Raw genomic sequence first — 16455 nt, 5'->3', positions numbered from 1 at the left:
GCTCAAAAATACCAGCGCGCACATCTGAGCCGTATCAGTGGAAACACACAAGGATTAGATTCTTTTGGTGACGGCTGCATTTTTATTGTGAATAATCTGATGGGAGCCTGATGGTGTCCAACGCATCCATTCTTGCCTTGTGATTCTTTTGCCATCTGAAATGTTGTTAATTTTAATGACATAATTATCCTTTATATATTCAGTTAGACATGTGGGTTTGGGTTTTTTTCCTTCTTTTTTTTTTTTTTTTTTTTTTGAGTTATAATTAGTTTGCCTGAGAGGCAGCAGCTTTAATGCTTGGGTAGTTTTCTGAGAAGCTGGGACTGAAAGAAGCTTTTGGGAAATGACAATTATATGTCCATGGTTTTTATTTGGTATGCTTTATTTTAGTCTTTGTCTAGGCTGAAAGCTCTTGTTGACTGGCAGAAGATGGAGTGAATCAGTGAAATTAGGCAATTTCAGTCGTCCCGTGTCCATCCCCCCCGTTCCCCCCCCCATTACCCCCCCAAACAAAAAACATACGAAGAACTTGTATACTGACTAAAAGTGAAGTGTAGTTATTTTGCTGGATTTATACAAAGTACTGGCAGGAAAAAAATTAATACCCCTTCCCCCCTATCCTCCAGGGCATTGATTGAATTCACATGAAATTTTTTGTTGAACTTTTACAGAAGTTTATCTCAACAGAAAATTTTATAATAGATGTTTGTATCAAGGTAATTCTAACAAGATGAAACTATTTAGTCAGTGTATCCTGGAAAACCGAGGGGAAAAACTGAAATGGCTGTTGGCTTGTAAATGACCTTGAAACCTTCTTCTTTATTCCCCTTTCTGTGGTCAGCCCAAGGTGGCCCATGCCTGTCTCAGTGACCTTGCGGTACCTCACCAAATCCCCCTGGGGACCGGTGCATGTACACGGATGCATAAGGACTCTGCAGTGACTTAAAGCACTAGTAAAAGAGAACATCTATGGAAACTTCTCAGAAATCACACAAGTTGTTACCTTTTGAAGCTTGATACATGCGGTTAGTTACTGATTATTGCATTATGCCCTGGCTTCACATCATCATTAGGAAAAAACCAACAGAGAATGATTTTCACAGGGTTTGTAAAGCTCTGGTGGGGCTGCACCGAGGTAAGGGCTCTCCCAGCACCAGCAGAAAAATCCTGTGGGTTTGCCTGTAGTTTACAATGCCATTCTGCAGCAGCAAATCTGAGGAAGATGCTTAGTTTTGAGAGCATCTGAGAGGTCTCTTATGTTCTGCCTGAGAGGCAAGTTTCATTATTATACTGAAATGATTAAGAAAAGCATTTGCCTTCGGAGTCAGGCTGGGGGCACAACTCCCCCCCGCCCCCCCATCTTCTCGCAGTGCAGGGAGGAGCACTGGCTCCTGCAACGCTGGAGAAAGGGGTCTTCCCTCCCTCACCTGGGGCGGGCTGCTTGCCTGCCTGCTGTGCTCCTGCAAGAGAATCGAGGAGGATAATGTGCAGCTTTGCTTCTCCCCAGCAGCTGGTGCGGCCACTGCGGGACCCTGGGGGGAGTCAAGCACTGGCCCCCGACTCTGCTCCCCTCACTGCTCTCCCCGCTGGGCTCTGGCTGCTGGGGAGTAGCAAAGGGGGCCCCCGAGGCAGCTGGGGGAGCATCTTGCTTGAAATAAGAGGGAAAGGAATCAGTACTTGTTCTAAGTTATTTTGCTCATCCAGTGTCTCCCAGCTTCAAGCTACACCAGGGCAAAGCCAGGGTTTCCATCACTTCTGGGAGACGGTAACTAGTTTCTCTCCCAGAAAGCCCATAGCAGCTAGAGTTGGAAAAGCCCTTGTCGGTCCCATTGTTTGTCTGTCTCTCTCTCTCTCTCTTTTTTTTTTTTTTTTTTAAATAGTATATTTGAGAATGATGTGTCCATGCTAGTTTTGCTTGTCTTTTCAAAGGATTTCTAATCCCTTAGTTTAAATGGAATATTATTCCCAGATGGAAAAGCTCATGTACTGGCAAAGTCAGTGATACAATTTGTTTATATAGTTTCAGTGCAACTAAAAGGAGGGGGGGGAGGGGAAAAAAAGAGAGAGAAGAAAATTCCTTCACCATCTCATACTTGTTACTTATCAAGTTGTGTGCTCTGTCAGTAAAGCTGTGCTCTTGAATGGTCAGGGTTGGTGTGGTCTCAAAAGGCTGTTGGTAGGGAAGAGGAGACACTCCGGCTTGGAGGGAGGGTGCTACATAGTTTTCATTTTCTGCATGCATGATTAAAATTAAAGGAAAAAAAAAAAAGATCTTGGCTTTAGCAGTGGGAACCACACAGATGTGAACTGAATGGAAAGCTGATTTTTTTTGCTTGTATGGTCACCGCTTCCTGTGACCTGAAGGATAGATTTGTCTCAGAGTTTTCTGCAGCACAAGCAAAGACATTAATTACCCTTTTCAGAAATAATGGAAGAAAAGTACCATGTTCAGTGTTTCACGGTATGCTTTACTTTAGATGAGTGTAGCAGCTTTCCAGAATCTCAGATCTGTTGGAGATTTTCTCCCTTCCTTCCTTCCTTTGAAGCTGAGGATCCCAAGCACTTTCCCAAACTGACCCGTGCAGCCTCTCATAAGGCCAGGTAAGGCACACGCTCGGACCGTGAGCCCTGCGTGTCAAGGGGAGGAAAGCACGTAGGAGCCATGTGTGCGTTTACATACTTCATTTGGTAATGAGATTCACATAAGCCATCTTCCTCCCCAGTCAGGGGGCTCGATACACATACGTGTGTAGCCAGATATATTTCTGTTGCGTGATCAAACGCACATCAGGTCTCTATGTATTTCCTGGGGAGGAAAGTGGGCAGCCAGGCAAGGGTCCTTCTGGGGACCCAAAGGCCCTGCCAGCTGCGGTGGGTGCCGCAGGGCAGGTATCCTTGCCGCAGGGCTACACCTGCCAGAGGGTATTTCTGTAGCTGTCTGTGCCTCGTTAGCCCACAGCCCCTCCTTGTGTGCGTGGGCTCGTATTCTATTCACGCTACCTGGCTTTTCCCCCTCACAGGCTGTGCAGGCATCAGCAGGCATCAGCTTGCTGCTAATTGCCTCCTTCAGAGACCTCCCCGCTCCTCCGCACGGGCACCGTCCGTGTTGCGGCACGGAAAGTCTTAGCCTGAAAAGCCAGGCGCCTCACATGGTGCCTTAGCATGAGGCTGCCGGGGTGAATAGACCAGAGTTTCACTTCCAAAGAGCTAAGTTCAAATTTTGGGTTCGGTCATAGAGGGATTTATGTTTAAAGATCTTTTAATCCCTTGGGAAACTTTTCAGTTCCCGGGGATATCACTCCGTAATCACACCCTCAACCTGGTGCCGGGTCATTCTCTCGCAAGACAGGGCTTGTTCAGGGACTTTTATGGATTTTTGTTTGCTTGCTCCCTTTTTAAGTGGCACTATTTTCCAGCTTAATTTGGGGTTGTTTGTGAAAGGTGTCTGCTTTCAGAAGGTTGCTGAGAGTTTTTTGGTGTAGAAGTTGAACATCCTTCCTTCTGGTTAAAAGGCACCCTGCACAGGAAACTGTAACTGGGAGAGGCAGCAAGGTGTGCAAAGGAGAACAGGGAGCATGGGCGGCCTGAGCCACAGTTATCGTAAGACAGTCAGAGGAATTTCCAAATCAAAATATTTTGGATTTTGCTTTTTACATGAAGTATCACATTTTCCTTTCTGGAAGGAGGGAGGAAAGTATCTGGTGGTGTGGGCCAGAGCTGATGTAGTTACCTCTTTGCTTGCTTTTGCGTATCTCCCATGCTCAGGAGTACAACTATGCTTTGAAAGAGGAGTTCACCCAGAAATGTAAGGGATCGCAAATGCATCAGCTGCTGCCTGCACCTTTACATTTCAGTTCTGGACTCAGCACTCCCCTGTTTATGATACAACAAGAATACATTTTGTTCTGCTCCGGTAGCAGCACTCGATTGAGTGTTACTGGCTTGTTAGGAAATTAGATGATCTGTCTGAAGCTTTAGGCAAGGGACACATCTTTTGAGCAAGCATGGAGTGTTTGAGTGATGCCAGCAATAACAATCTGTAAATTACAGATGAGGTGCACTGAACGAGCAGTGTGTTATCTCTCTGAATGCTTAAATTTTTGCATATTTTCATAACTTCTTTAAAGAAGGCAAGAGCTGGACTGTCAGCACTGATTTTAGTTTCGCAGTGCTATGGCTTTCTATTTATAATGGACATGAAAGAGGTCCTGAAGGCAGCGTGTCTTGTCAGTAAATTAAAAATTCCCTCATATCTGCAGTGTTTGCTTTAGTTTAAATATTTGTCATGGTTAATGAAAGATAGCTTGAGAAAGCGGGAGAAAAGCAAGTTTCCCGGGTCACATCAATTTATTTGTGTTGTCTTCCTATCTGTGGCCAAAAATACAGTCCTGTATGAATGGCTGTGATGCTCTATGGATGGCAAAGTGGGTAGCGGTCCATTGCTAACGGGGATTTCACTTCGTGTGGTTATCTAGCAGCCTTGGATGTCAGTGTGGAGGGTCTGGCCTATCTCATTCATAGCAACTGATAAAATGTAAAATGCCTACCTCGTATATGCTGATTCTGTGCTGAGGTAGTTTCCTGATGTCGTCTTTAGGTGGACAGGGAGACATGCCCCGTGTGCAGAAAGGTGCAGGGTCGAGCTCTGACCGTGCTTCCAGCTGCAGAACTGCCCACAGTTCCCTGGTGCAGGAGGTGTGTTGTTGCAAATAAAAACCAGACAAGCTCAAATCACGTAATAAGCATTATAGGCTTCTCTTATTTAGTTCATAATGTATACCTTTGGGCAACATTCAGACTCTCCAGTGCCTGCTAATTAATTTGTTTTCTTATACTTTACTGAGATTTGGATTGGCACCAAAGCCCAAAAGGGATCAATCTAGCTGTCAAAAAGTGAATGTCTGTAATGAGCGTAAGGTGTGGATGGAAACCACACAGTTGTCACACAGCAGCTATGACATAAAAGATGCTATTTCTTCCATACTGTTTCCCATAAGGGACAGAGATATTCTGGGAGGGCAGAAGATGTGATTACAGGAGACAGCTACATGGAAACTGTCATCGTATGCTCCCCGCACTGAAATGGAGGACCGTGCAGGAACAAGGCTGTTTTAGAAATATTTTAATAAATATTAAGTTCATGGATGAGTAACAAAGATATGTAAGCATTAATTAAACATGGCTGGCTAGCCTGTGCAGCATTGTCCACTTGAGGAACACAGGATTCAGAGTGGGAAGCTGAGGCTTTTCTGCTGGCCCTGAAACTGGTTTTCTCTAACATCTCAGCAAAGTCATATTTTTCCACTGACTTTATACACTTTGGACGAGCAACATGTGCCTCATCTCAAAACACTGTTGTTTGCTAACATAACCTCCAGACCATTGTCAGATATTGGTTATAAGTTATAATAGGACCCTGGGGTGAATAACTATGAAAGTCTCAGATATTAATTCATCATCATTGGTTTTAGGCTCCTGGCCCTTTGCTGCGTGACAGCGGATTTTATAGCCCTGTAAAGAGCCCTGTATAGAGACTGGCCTTCCCTTTCTGTGTCTGGGACTTCTCCTGCCAGCCTCGGGCAAGCCCCGGTGCTGAGGGCTTGCCTGCCTGCCTGCTGCGGCGCTGCCCTGGCTGCCCCCACTGCTCCCAGGCACGCGCTCCCGCCTGGTGCCGGGCTCCCGCAGGCAGCATCGGCTGTTCAAATAGCTTGGTAATGAACTCGGGGGCAGCCACTCTGTAATAAATTAATCTTCATGAAGTCTGATGACTGTAGAGAGTAATCCTAATGCGTAGCATCTCTCTCCGTAACAGCGCAGCACCACGGGGGGCCTGTGTCTCAGGAACCCTTCCTGCTCCCTGTGGCCAGTTCACATCGTGAGCTCTGCTCAGTTGCTCTTGCAACATCCCATCTTCCCCGTGACGCTTCAGGGGTTCTGTGACATCTTCAGAAATGCCTTTGAAAAGGTTGAAGAGAAGTAAGTAAAAGATTGAAGAGAAGTAAGTAAATCTATGCTTTAAATAGGTTGCATTCCTGAAAATGGCTTGAACAATAAAGCAAATGAAGAGAGTGCGCAGGTGACTAGTAGATGGTGAAGGACAAAAAGTAGGAGGCTGATGGACAGCCCATTCAGCTCCTGCGAGTCCTCCGGCTGTGTTGAGCAAAGGGTTGTACTGCTCATTAAGTCCTGCAAACTCTAGCGAGGCAGGCACAGAAACCAACACCTCAAAGCTCCTTGCAGCCAGTGGAGTCGCAGGGAGGTGGTGACGGTCATTTGCGTGATTGATTTTTTTTTTTCCAGTCCCCATTGTGTAACTGCAGAAATACCAAGCTGTAGTCTTGAGGCCTGCACTGGAAATACAGAGACAGCCCTTCCCTGGGATGCAGTGGGAGGTGTGGGGGCTGCCTCCTGCTCCCTTTTAGTAAGAGAACATCTCTACAGCTCCCCATACCACCTTCTGCAGAATGACAACCAACATATGACTTGGGTTTGAAATCTCTGCAGCTGATGGAAAAACAATTAAGATCTCATTAAAATTCTATGTAGAGCGCCAAGAAAAGGAAGATAATGTCAGAGGAAAGGTGATACGTAGGACAGTACGAAGAATTCTCTTAAGTTAAGCCTGTCATTAGGCAGGAGCACAGAAGGTGCTAATTGTACAGTGCATTTCATTCATCCCACAAAGTATAATTAACACTTTCCCTTCTGCCTTCCCCGTCACTGAAATGAATGGATTCAATACATATGCTCTCTTGTTAAGGCAGGAGTGGTTGTGTCCTGGAGCCGTATGTGCAGAAGAATTTTACTGCTGGGTTTCTTCACCTCCTGATTGTTCAACAGGAATCATTATTAGTCATGTGAGGGCATGCTGATTTCGTTAATCTCTTTGTGTGTCTTCATCTGTTGCTGTTACAGAAATTATGGACCCAAGATGGGGAAGATTGGAACAAGCATTGGAAATGGTTTTCAGGTAAGCACATGCTTAAATACTGTAGGGAAGGACTTACCAGGGATCGTTCTTACCCTGAGAGTGTGTGTGTAGATGTGCTGGCGGGGAGGGAGCACAGTGCAAACAAGCACTGCTTGGTCCCGTGTGGGCTGCCAGCAGCCTGGCAGGGTACTGAGCATTTTTCCTCAAGATTTATTTCCAGGCTGATCCCGCCGTTGACAGAGAAACCAAAGCTCTTGCAATGTGTGGACTCTGACCTGCGTTGCTGCCCTGATCGCTATCAGTCCTGAGCAATATTATTGTGACAGAGCGACAGCTGCTTTGCAAAGCAAATCGTAGCCTCGCCAGGTCCAGTTTGAGTGTTTGCACACAGCTTCCCGGCCTCCCACACTCCTCATAAAATTTAACTAGAGGTGAGAGTCTTCACTTCCTTTTAAACTGGAGAAGATAACGTTACATGATACTACGCAGCTGATGCTCTCTACTCCAGTGGTGACTGCATTTCAAGGCTGGGGTGAAGTGATCCATGTCCACGTGGCCTTTCTACTTCAGAGAAATAATTCAGATTAATTAGTTAAAGATTACAAAGCACTCTGACGTTCCTGGCTGAAAATGCTATTTCTAAGTATAATGATAATGACACTTTACTGTATCTGATACTTTTGCAGAAGTCTCTGTAAGAGAAGCTATGCTTGTACAAGCTGGTGTGCTTGATGTTCAGCTGAAGTTCTTCATCCCAATTCATGTCAGAGACAGCCCAGAGAAACTCTTTCCCTCAGTCAAGGCATCTTCAAAATTTTGGGCAGTTTGCCTTAGGACACTGTGCTCATGATGCCTATAAATGGCTCTGAGGCTTGCTATAGCTATGATGCGAATGAGGGAGCTGCACAGTTACACAGCCACTTCACTGCCCTGCTACCCCACTGTTCGCATTACACCGTGCGTACGGCTGAAGGGGGCCCTTTCATCCCTACAGTAGATTTGCTTCTCGTTGGCGCCTTGGGCATACAAGAGTAGGCAGTTGCAAAATGCCAGCTTATTTTCAGCATTGTAGACACCTGCTACCATTTCCATAGCATGTGGGCTCTGAAAGTGCCGAGTCAAATTCCTCCCAAATGTTTGCATGGGCTCTTGAGACAAAGGTTTAAGATGTCTTTGTCTCTCTTTGTCCTTTGACGCAGCCTGAGACAGCAGCATCCTGTCCTCAGTCCCACCATTTCCACTGAGGTGTGAGCAGCCTTAGCTGCTGGTGACCGGGGGACACCTGTATACTCACACCTCTCCTGTCTTGCCCAGTCCTCGGTTCACCTGTCAGTCCCATCACTAATGTTTTTGGGTCGTGCATTGTTTCCATATGCCCCCTTCTGACCCGCTATTGTGTCCAGTCCAAGTTGGCACACGAGTAATCTGTGACTGAAATTGGGCTTGAGGGAGAAAGAAAAGAATTCACAGGGCTAAAAAGGGTTATGTCAGAAGCAAGGTCTCACGTTTCTTGAAGCACTGAGACTATTCCCAACCTAAGCATGACGAGCTGTACATGAAGTAACGTAGGAAGGGTTGTCATCTTTGAGCCCATCTACCTGTGGCTGCATGGTCATTACTTGGACTTCACCCAACCTATTTTCATTCACAGATTCTTCACCACCCATCTATGAAGCTTATGTTCCTCTGAATGAACCAGAAGCTGAAAGGTAACCAAATACAATAATCAAGCAGGGGGAAGTAGGGAAGGAGATTCCTTTGGCACTTTGCTGAAAGCTAAAATGGATATGATTGCTGATGGTAAGAGTAATTGGTGTACCAGTAGGCCCAGTGGGACGTGTGTGAGGTGTGAGCAGGGAGATGTAAAAGCACGCAGGCTGCCACTGTAGGAGATGTGAATGCAACTCAGTCACCAGTGAGGATCTCTGTTGTTTTAGGGACAGGACACCATCCGCTTCCAAAGTTTTGGAAGCATTACTGATTTCGCATGCCTAACAGAAAAAATTTCTCATCCTGGGCACCTGAATCCAGAGGCCTCTTTTAAACCTTGTTTTGTTTTTCCTGGTTGAAATGGAAGAAACATTTCTAACATGCAGTCCATTCTTACAGGCACATTGACTTGAAAGTTAATCATAGTTCTGGCCCCAGATGGTTACAGTGCATCTGCTTCTCCATCTGTGGGAGTCTTAAAGGATACTTGATAGCTGTCCAAATAAGTGCTTAGAAATCATATCATATAAAGGCAAAATAACAAGATGGCATAATCCAGAATGATCCCAGAAGAAATGGAGGTGGAGTAAGTGTTTCAAGCCCTCACATGTGCTCTAGAGATTTCACCTAAGACATAGATTATTGTATGGCATGCATAAAGTGTTACTCATAGTAGATATGCACTGAAGATATACATACCTATTTCCATCGGGAAAATGTTATAGAATGTCCTGCTTTGCCGTGGACAGGAATCTTACAATTAAGTAACATGAAAACAAATGTAAGCAAAACATTCTTCAGCCATATTCTATTCTATTCTGTATTTCAGTGTATTGAAACTTGATGTGGCTGTCTGTAAGTAAGCTTGTTTTGCAAATTGGTTTCAAAGCAGCCAGCACTCTTTTCCATACCAGAAGCCTTTGATAAGTCAAGAAGAATGGTGCAAACTATTTACAGTCTCCTTCTGTCTTCTCTGTAATCCCAGGCAGGATAAATATAGAAATCTCTAGGGCTGAGATGTGAGATGCAGTATTGATGAGTAAATGTGGAACAGGACTCACTCAAAACATCATTAGGTCAACTGGTGAATTAAGATGGAGATGGAGCTAATTGAAATCCTGTTTGGGGAGGGGGGAGCTGCTGGGTCCCTTGCAGGCTTGTAGAGAGGCCAATAACGATGAGGTCTGAGACTGTGGGAGGTATAAAGTGACGTGAAACTTGATCCAAAGCTCAGTGAAGCTGAAGAAAATTCCCCATGGTGCATGAATATTGCATGTGTTATAGGACTTTCTTTTTTTTGAAGAACAATTATCTCGAATGCAGAGACATAAGAATTCCACTAAACCTCAGTCTTGTTCTGCATGAGGATTACAGAGGATAAGAGGGGGGGGAAGGAGGTACTTTTCCTCACAAGATGAATATGATGATAAAGATAATTTCTGGATCATTCCCCAGAGTCATATCCTAGGGGCCAGAGAAGTTGTAAGGCACTCTACATTGAGTCGCAAGATGTGAAGAAGGAAGAGAGCCGGTGTGCCACACCTGCCATGAGGAAGCAGAGGAAGAATGAGGGAAACAGGCATGAACCCTTGCCTCATCCTCACCACGTCTGCTCAGGAGAAGCAAGCCATCGTAGGGGAGTCAGCAAACTGCGTGTCTGTCACGGATGCAACATGCTCCCTCTCTCCTCGAACAAGCCATGAGCACGAAGTATCGTGGTGTAAGTAAAACTTTTAATGAAGGGTGAGCTTTGTACAATTACACATATTAAGGCCCTATAATAATAGTTAATAAACAGGAATCGTTTGTTTTGCTTTGTCATAATAATAATCAGTGGCACTTGGGAGTGGTTCTACTGTCACGGAAACTCACTGCTGCAGCCTGGAAAACTTTCGCTTTCTGATAAGACTCAAAGAAGAGCTGCTAACTGTGTATATGATCCCCGGGCAAATGATACAGCAGAAGTTCATTGAGCAATATGCCAAGTAGGTGCATGGAAATCAGCAAGTAGTAATACACTGCCATGGGAATAAACACCACAGTATGCAACACCACTGGGGACAAAACGTTAGTGCAAAATGCGTGTGTAATACTGTGAGCAACCCTAAGGGATAAGCATCAGTATTTACAACACTCCTTAAATTACTAATGCCACAGCAATTCTGTATTAAAATTGGTATTTGTTGTTTAACACATGGCTGAGCACTTATTTACAGTTTGTTTCCAACTCCTAAATGAATTGCAATTATTCTGGCAGTTATTAATTGTGTAAATTGACATGCAGGAGTTTATCTCTCAGTATCCGATCTGGTTTTTATGGCTGCTATTTTACTGCACTGTGATTGCTCTAGGATTGGCTTTGCTTGCCAATACTTACCATTTAAAAACAAATTTTAATATATTTGTTGGCTTAAATGTAATGTCGGGGCAGGGTTTTTTTAATTTGTGATTTGGGGATTTTCCCTCTTCATCTTCCTGAGTTTTTTCTATTACTTTCTAATGTGGTTGCTCCAAGTCCATGGTATATTGATCTGTTTCATATAAAAGGAATAACAGCAATTTTCCCTGACTAAGTGACACCACTTGGTGATGTGTCTTCTGTTTAGGCAAGAAGGAAGAATCCAAGCAGGAACAACACTTCCCAGTGAGGGGGGGAAGTGTCTGTAGTACATCATCGTAGCACTGCTATGAGTATCTCAGCCTAATGGGTCTGGGGGATAGGAAGAGCTTGCTCTTTGCTAGCATTGTGTATCCTCCTCCCTCAAATCACTTTTTTTCCTGGAGGGATGCCCCCACTGTGGAGGGCAGTAGTCAGAGCCAGAATCAATACCGGAGATCAAGGAAACAACAGGAAATGGGGTATTACTAGTCTGCCTCCAGCAGAGTGAGATGGTTGGGATTAGCTGCCTAACTCAAGGTCAGATGCTGAGAGAACATTAGAGGCATAATTTCTGGGGAGGAAAAAAACCCAACTTTTTAAGCAAAGGGCACAAACCCAAATGGAATACATTCACATTGCCAATTAGAAAGTTTCTAATTGTCAAAGCAGTGACAATCTAGATCCAGTAAGATAAATGGGAGGAAGATACCTGGCTTTAAAGTGGAGCTGGAGCAGATAATCTCAAACCTTTGTGGACACTGTGTCTCTGATAGAGCCTGGACTCAATAACTTGCCCACACTGCCACATGAAGGCTCCCCTGCGGCATGATGAGGACCCGGCGCTTTGTGCAGTTTCCCACCATCTTGCGGTGACAATGTCTGGCAGAAAGGATTACCCAGATCCTACCTTGCAAGGGTCTTGGGCCTTTCCAAAGGGCTCTGACATGTCTTGGTCAAGAGCAGGCTGAATTTATAGTCAGCCCAAGTTGAGGTTGAGAAAATCTGGCAGTCAGATGCTGGAGATCTTCAACCTCAAAGCACCCTTGGGAGCACGCTAGCAGGTAAAGCATGGACAGACCGTGACCCCCAATCCTTTGTGACCTTTGCAGTGGTTAGTTGTGGTGAGCTGATGTTTTGTGACCTGCTGGTTTCTATGTACTTTCCAGTTTAAAGACTCTGAACTCTGTTCAGCAAAGCACATAAATGGCCTTGGGCTTTGCTGAAGTGTGAAAAACCTCAGACTACATTTCTGCAATGCTGTGTGAGTGTTGCTTTACTCCTGGGCCTCTATCCAGCCACGCGCCAAAAATTCTGTGAGAAACGGGATCTTGATGTCAGGGTAGAGTGGCTGGTGATTGCCTTATGATTTGGGGTGAGCTGGAGCTTTGATCATGAAACCTCACACATTTGAACGGTGAGGAGAAAGGAGAACATGCAACATTCTTTTAAAAGGTTGCGGAGTTCCTTAATATCTATTCCCGGGAACCATGTGGAAATCTTACTAAGCTACCCAAATGCTTTCCAGAGCTTTTGCTGCACAGAAGCATCCTCAAAGCTATATTACAGGCTTTTGCTTATAGCCAAAATTGTTATTATTTCCAATAATAATGAGCTGATTGATTACTGCCATCAATTTCTGGCTGCTAGAAATGACAAAGAAAAAAATATTTCAATTATTTTTCTAATGACAAGATAGAAAATAAATAAGCCCTGCCATTCTGAGACCAAAACATGGGTTAGGCTACTCCTGAAAACTACAGCATGGAAAATTATACTTTCAGATACTGAAAAATTACTTAAAAAATATGAATTCGCTGTGTAAAATTTAATAGAGTAAGTGAACATAATCCTAGTGGCTTAGAGATACAGAACAAGCCTGTGATATAGTGACTAGTAGCAGCCCTTTGGGTAGATATTGCTTATCTCACAGTATGTTGATGTCTCCACTAGGCCTGAACTTGTTAGACATGACACTTCAATCTCAGAGTAGATTACTGGTAGTAACTTTTTACCTCAGGACATACAAACTCCATCCTACTAACTTCACCATAGATAAATTTTCATGATACGTATGAATTCCCTATTGTGTACATCAAAACCTGATCATGACTGGAGCATCAATAAGCAGAATGCAAGAATGTTTTGTAATTCTTTCATACTGTTGGGCATGCTTTTCTTTCTCCGCATTTATATATATACTTTTTATAAGGGAAGGAAATAGGTAGAAGTCTCATACTATGCTGGAAGACAAGAAGACATGAGAATTTTTGATCTAATGTGGTGCAGAATAGCCTTTGAGTCTTGAATAGGGCCGTACTCTTTTGCCTTGAGCAGAGGCAGACTCAACAAAGGAGCACTGGCATTGCAGAAATGATTCCCACCAGCACGAGCTGCCTAGGAAACATGGGCTGAGGAAAAGTGTTACAGAGAGAGCAAGAGAGAAAAGAGGGAATTTTAAATGCCTGGAGGAAAAAATATCAAGAGAGCAATATGCCCTCTTCTGCTGAAGGTTTAATCAAGTCCGACCTGAGCCTTTTAGCCTGAGGAACTTTGGATCCTGCTACCCAAATGACCAGTCGTGTGCATTTGTTTCAGAAAAGCTTGCCTAGTTGTAGAGCACTGCTGATTGCTTGGCGGCTTTAAAAAAGAAAGGCTCTGTTTCAGCGTTGAACTCCTTCACTGGTCAGTCAGTGTGGCTCCAATGAGGGATGAAGGTGCAAATCATGAATAAGGATGGCAGCAAGGAGGAACCTGGTCATCTTCACTGAGTGTTTTAGAGAGAGAGTGGTTTGTCTGAGGATGGAGAATGTGAGGTGACTTGGAGGCAGCAAGAGAAACTAGCCCATGTATAAAGCTGATTCCAGATTCTTCTGAGAGGAACAGAGTGGCAGGGCAGGAGGAACCAAACACAGGTGGCAGTGTTGGAAATTCTCATTTGTTATAATGAATTTTTTTCTCACTGGGAGGGTGGTGCAGCACTGGGATTGATGACCAGAGGGTCTGTGGGATCTCCAACCTTGGAGATACCCAAATCTTGACTGGATGAGGCCCTGAACAAACATGACCTCAGCAGGCCCAACTCTAGGCAAGTGGTTGTCACAAATAACCTACAGAAGTCCCTTCCAGCCTGAATTATTCTGTGATTCTGAGTCAGATCCTACAGCTGGCAATGGAAGGACCTTGGCTATCATGCTTGAGGATGGGGCAGTGTGAGTCTCTGACTCATGACTAGGCTGGAGTCGCTGATGAATTCAGTGTATTTCATGACTTTATGTCAAATTTTATGGGGAGCTGGACAGCTGCAACCTTTTTGACTCTGCAGGGTGAGAAATTATTTGCTGACTCATATCACTAATAAATGCTGGTATTGGTCCTGTCCAGCACTGGCAGCTGATCCCGTTGAACTTTTCATGATGTTTTTGGACCAGGAGAGGAGATTCCCTTGAAAATGCTTTTTCCATGCATGCTTTGACCCAAGCTTCCAAAGCCTCCAGTTCCCCAACTGAAACTTAGTCTGCATGAAAAAAGCTTCAAGCAAATGACAGCCGGGTGGATCAAAGTGAATGCTCTGGGCTACATGCTGCTCTTGAGGGATGCTCTGGGGATAAAGCTGTCTGTTGGTTCTTCATCGCAATGGTAATGCTCTAGGTTGCAGTAGATGAGTTGATGGATTGCTGTTTATATCAACATTCTCTGCTGGAAAGCAAAATTCAAGGATTCTGGTATTTTATTGGCTTTATGTGGGAACATGGTCACTGATGCCCATAATTCATGCTGTGGTATGACTGGGACTCTGGTATGTCACACAGCATTTCAAAGTTGAGAGCGACATCTTCAAGTATTAAGCTTAGCTGTAGACATGTTTTGTTAACCATATGATGTACCTGTAACAGCTTTTTATAACTGAAGAATAAGAAGCAGACTTCTCATTAGCTAGCTGGACAAGTGCCACTAACAAAGGGGCAGACGTACTTTAATTCGGACAAAAATCCCTATTTCAGTTATATACAAAATACGGAATTTCATGGAGGTGTGTTCTCCTTTGCATTTCCATAGCACAGGAAGGAGGTTGGAGGCACTAACAACAGTACCTCAGATTGCTGCTGCAGCAGCTGCTTCTATGTTTGTGCCCCAAAATCTTCTCCTTGTCATGAACGAGTGCATGTGTGCGCACTGCGTGCAGACTGTTTGATCACTCCTGTCATGCATAGCCTGGCAGAGACGTGGTGTTTCCTACACGAACTGCCATCTCTTCCCAGCTTGTGAGTGAAAGGCTAAACATTAAGCAGAGACTAACAAGATTCCAGTTCTGCAGCACATTTTAATTTTCAGCAGTTTGTATTCTGCCATATACCCAACACTCTCTCCTAAGGGAAAAAAGCAACATAATTAACAAGATAGAAGGAAACAGAGTACACTGAACAAAATCTATTATTGTATTTGTCAGAGGAACTATTTAGAAAGAAGGCTTTTCACAGTATTATGTATAGTCCAAGTTTTTTTTAGTTGGTTAGGGGTTTTTTTGTGTTTGTTTTTTTCTTTTTTTTAAGAAAGCACTATTTTAGAGGTTACATTTTCAGAAGCCATTGGCTTTTAGCCATTTCAGATACATAGTGAGAAGGGAGGAGACAGTAAGAACTAAAAAAAGATTATTATTTTTCCCTTTACCAGCAGGAACATCCTCATCTGAGTCCCATTAGAGAGGTAACTGCCTACATTAATAAAATAAACCAATATATAATCACTACCAGTCTTAATGCGGGGGTTGAATGACCTAATTTAGTAACTTATTTATGCTGTGTTTTAGTAGCGTGGCCTCTCTCGTTTTATCTGAGTAAATAGAAGAGATGCAGATGCTTGCCAGAGGTTCTGAGTCTCATAAACTTGTCTCTACGGACTATGCCTTATAAATTCACCGATCTTCACTTACTGGACTCAAGCTTCAAAGCCAGCATGAAAGCTCGAAATGCAATATTTATACTTACAGATCCAGTTGCTGTAACTCAGATCAGTCAAACAGCAAGAATGAGCTAGAGGGAGAAACAAGAGTAGCACATAAAGCACCTCTTTTATTAATAATTTTCCACTGGTTTACTGAACCTGTCTTCCTTCAGCGTCTGAGACATGGTGAAGACAGTTATCTCACTATCCTTGTAGAGGCATTTTCAGTCTCTTACAGACCTAATTACCTAATTGATGGACAGCTAGTTCAGAGATGAACAGGACTTTTGCTCTGTGGTTTGCCTGTCTTTCTGTGGTTCCCTTTCAGATTTCTGTATTTTTCCTGTACGGGGGAATCCATCTCCAGTGAAAGGTGCCTGTGTGCTTTGGAGTGCGTTTGCTGAGGATGATGAGCAATAGCTGCTGTGTGTCAATAGTTGTAAATAAAAGCAAATCCGTGAGAAAATCCAGTAGCTAATCCAGTTCTCCAAAA

The sequence above is a fragment of the Grus americana genome, chromosome 3 (genome assembly GCF_028858705.1).
Source record: "Grus americana isolate bGruAme1 chromosome 3, bGruAme1.mat, whole genome shotgun sequence".
In the NCBI taxonomy this organism is placed as follows: Eukaryota; Metazoa; Chordata; class Aves; order Gruiformes; family Gruidae; genus Grus; species Grus americana.
This window is presented reverse-complemented; position numbering follows the sequence as displayed.